Raw genomic sequence first — 4,204 nt, 5'->3', positions numbered from 1 at the left:
GCCCGGGTAGCGCCATACCGGTTAAGTGCTATGGCTGCTCACCAAAAGCTTGGCAGTTCGAATCCAACAGGCGCTCCTTGGAAACTCCATGGTGGCAGTTCTATACTGTCCTATAGGGGCGCTATGAGTCGCAATCGACTCGGCGGCAATGGGATTGGTTTTTTGGGTTTGCGTAGGCAGAATCCGATGCAGGTGGAATGGGGAGGGGAGGTGGTGGAAGAGTTTCACCGTGTATAAAGTCTTACGTTTTTGTAATTTGGAAATATATGAGTTATATTTGTTTAAATATATAAACATTTTAAAAACCATAAAGATTTAATCCTTGGACACGAACTACTGCTCTTAGATTGATCTTAACCTATTATTAGGGAGATAAATGTCTTGCTTATGTTCTTCAAGGGCTCCCTAGTTGAGGGCTCGGCTGCCAAACAGAAGCCTAAATTCAGCAGCCGCTCCTTGGAAACTTTATGGGGCAGTTTCGCGCTGTGCTGTATAGGCTCGCTACGAGTCGGAAGTGACTGAATCAAAGCGGGTAAAGTTTTTGGTAATTCCCTTCTCTGATGGATTCCATTTCCAATAGAGTTGGCAGCGGTGGGATTCGAACCCTCGCCCCCGCAGGGACTGGAACCTTAATCCAGCGCCTTGGACCGCTCGGCCAGGCTACCGTGCTCTCGAGAAACTCTTAAATCATTATATTTAGGAAGCTACAAGACTGTTTTCCATGACGTTATACTTTTCCTAGAACATTTCTACACGGTACTGGTCCAAAACTAAAATTTATTGGAAATTTATTACGTGCCATGCACTTACCTTACATTTACTGTCATTCAGTCCTATAAACTGCCTCAGTGGTAGGTACTGTTACTATGATCTGCATTTTCCTGCTGGAGATTACCAGATACACAGATAATCAGTAACCTGCTGAATATCACCCAGCTGTAAGTGATGTTTAAAGCAGTAGTGGAAAACTTCACTGTGTTGTATATTTATTCAGTCGGTGGTAAAATTCTGCAATGATTTTGATGAAGGCTATGTGACAAACAGAGCAACAGCAAACTTATGTATGACTTAGCACTGATTGCTTTTGGGGAATGGAGACGTATTAAAAAAAAACAGGAAAGCCATTGTCATCCAGTGGACCTTATAGGACAGAGCAGGACTACCCAAAGGGCTCCCAAGGAGGAGCTGATGGGACTCCAACTGCTTGGCCTTTTGGTGACTAACCCAACTCTCGATCACTGTGCAATCAGGGTTCCACTGGTCGGAGCATGGTATATGGAAGTCTAATATTTCGGTAATTTCACTGATGCTTGAAATGTTTCCAGTGTGGAGAAATTTACTAAAAGGAAATTAAGTGGTGCCTTCTTAGCACAGCAGGTAGCCGGTCAGTCTCATAATCTGAGGATCCTGATTTCAAGCCTTAGAGAGAGTACCAAGGTTTTTCTTGTCTCTTCTACTAAACCCTTTTGAAAAAGAAACGTAGTAAGAAAAATTGTAACACTGATCAAGTTTTTGAGTACAAAACGCAGATTCCAGAAGTATCTCCGAGTAATCCTGAGTGATGTGATTATAGGTAGGGAGCAGGACCTGTAATTTTTAACACTCTGCCAAGGAATCCTTAAAAAACTTTATCAATTTCTTTTTGTAGCCAGACAGCTTTTCAATACGCTGACTACAGTACAACCTAATACCAAACTCTGGATTAGTTACCTATTGCTACTGTAGGAAATTGTCACAAATTTAACGGCTTCAAAAAACAGACATTTATTATTTTCAGTTCTGGAGGTCAGAAGCCTGAAATGGGTCCTAGGGAACTAAACTCAAAATGTTGGCGGAGTTGCATTGTCTCTGGAGACTATGGTAGAGAAGTCACTCCTTGTGGTTTCCGGCATCTGACTCCACTCACACTCTTTTGCTCAAGTCTACGTTATGCTGATCTGTGGTTCTGCTGTCGCATTGCTTTTTCTAACGGTGAACCACCTGTCTACCTCTTATAAGGATCTTGTGACTATATTGGGCCCACCCAGAAAATGCAGACATTTTTTTCCATCTAAACATCCTTCACTTAATCAAGTGTGCAAAATACCTTTTGCCATGTAAGGTAACAGATTCACAGTTTTTGGATATTAGGATGAGGATAGTTTATGGGGATATAACTACACATGGTACAGTCTTCCTTCTGGTCTACGAAGATTCACAACTGTCCAACATGTAAAAACATTCACTTCATCCCAGCATCCCCTAAATAGCAACCCATTACAGCATCAACTCAAAGACCAAAATTCTCATCTAAATCTCATCGGCTCAAAAGTCCTAAATCTTCTATTATCTATATCCCCTAAACAAGTATGGGTGAGGCTCTGGCATAGTCCCTCCTGAGACACAATTACTGTTTTTCTGTGAATCTGTGAAATTCAACAAAGGAATTATCTTCTCCTCAAAATGCAGTGTGAGACAGGCATAGGGTAGGAGTTTTAGACATTTCAATTAAAGAAGGGAAGAAATTGAAAGACAAAAAGGAGTCACTGGTCCCAAGAAGTGTCTGAACCCAGCCAGGTAAATAACATTAGTTATCAAGGCTTGGAGTTAATGCTCTGGGGTTTTATGACTCTGCCATCAGAGTCATCCTCCCAAAATCATCTTTCCATTTACATGAAAAATGAAGAGCACATGTTTTTACCAACTTCTGCATTCTGAAATCGATCGAACATGGAATCAAGCTGCCTTGATAATTACTGGTGATTGAATTGTGAAAGTTGGAAACAAAGAAGAAAGACAAGTAGCTGTAAAATATGGCCTTGGTGATAGAAATAGTGCCAAAGATCGCATGACAGAATTTTGCAAGACAAACGACTTCTTCATTGTACATTGTACCTTTTTTCACCAACATAAATGATTACTATACACATGAAACTAACCCGATGGAATACATAGGAATCGAATTGAATAAATCTGTGGAAGGAAATGATGGAGAGCTGAATATCAACAGTTGGAACAAGGCCAGGGGCAGACAGAGGAACAATTCGTGAATTTATTATATGCAAGTTCAAGTTGAAGCTGAAGAAAATTAAAACAAGTCCATGAGAACAAAGTGTGACCTTGAGTATATCCTATCCACATTTCAAAACCATCTCAAGAATAGATTTGATACATTGAACACTAATGACCAAAGACCAGAAAAGTTATGGGATGACATCAAGGACATCATACGTGAAGAAAGCAAGAAGTCATTAAAAAGAAAGGAAAGACAAAAATGGATGTGAGAAGAGACTCTGAAACTTGCCCTTGAATGTTGACTAGCTAAAGAGAATGGAGGAAATGATGAAGTAAAAGAACTCAAGTGGAATCTAAACAGAGGTTTTCAGGGGGCAGCTCAGGAAGATACAGCAAAGTATTATGATGAAATGTGCAAAGTCCTGGTGTTAGAAAACCAAAAGGGAAGAACACACTTGGCTTTTCTCAAGCTGAAAGAACTGAAGAAAAAATTCAAGTCTCAAGTTGTAATATTGAAGTGTTCTATGGGCAAAATATTGAATGACACAAGAAGCATCAAAAGAAGATGGAAGGAATCCATAGAGTAAGTATACCAAAGAAAATTGTACAAATTTCAACCATTTCAGGAGGTAGCATGTGATCAAGAGCCAATGATATTGAAAGAACAAGTCTAAGCTGCTCTGAATATATTGAAAAAAAAAGAGTCTTCAGAATTGACAGAATACCAATTGAGATATTTCAAAAAGAAAAACAGATGCAACCCTGAAAACACTCACTCATCTCTGCCAGAAAATTTGGAAGACAGTTACCTGGTCCACCTCCTAGAAGTGATCCATATTTGTTCCCATTCCAAAGAAAGGTGATCAAATAGAATGCAGAAATTATTGAGCAATATCATTAATAGTACTCAAAAGTAAAATTTTGCTGAAGGTATTTCTAAAATGGTGGCAGCAGTACATCGACCGGAAACCAGCAGAAATTCAAGGCAGATTCAAAATAGGACGTGGAATGAAGGACATCATTGCTGGTGTTAGATGGATCTTAGGTGAAAGCTGAGAAGGATACCAGAAGGATGTTCCCCTGTGTTTTATTAACTATGCAAAGACATTTAACTGTGTGGATCATAACAAATTATGGATGGCATTGTGAAGAATGGGAATTTCAGAACATTCAGTTGTACTCATGGAGAACCTGTGCATAGACCAACAGA

At 39.7% G+C, this 4,204-nt stretch overlaps 1 non-coding gene across 1 annotated transcript; it reads right to left on the bottom strand.

Annotated features, from left to right (window-relative positions):
- Positions 1-583: 583 nt before the first annotated feature.
- Positions 584-665, bottom strand: TRNAL-AAG (transfer RNA leucine (anticodon AAG)). The gene has a single exon. It is a non-coding gene; the product is annotated as a tRNA-Leu (tRNA).
- Between the last annotated feature and the right edge of the window lie 3,539 nt (positions 666-4,204).

The sequence above is a fragment of the Loxodonta africana genome, chromosome 1 (assembly GCF_030014295.1).
Source record: "Loxodonta africana isolate mLoxAfr1 chromosome 1, mLoxAfr1.hap2, whole genome shotgun sequence".
NCBI classification, from domain to species: domain Eukaryota; kingdom Metazoa; phylum Chordata; class Mammalia; order Proboscidea; family Elephantidae; genus Loxodonta; species Loxodonta africana.
Note: the sequence above shows the minus strand (reverse complement) of the source record. Positions and strands in the feature narration are given on the sequence as shown.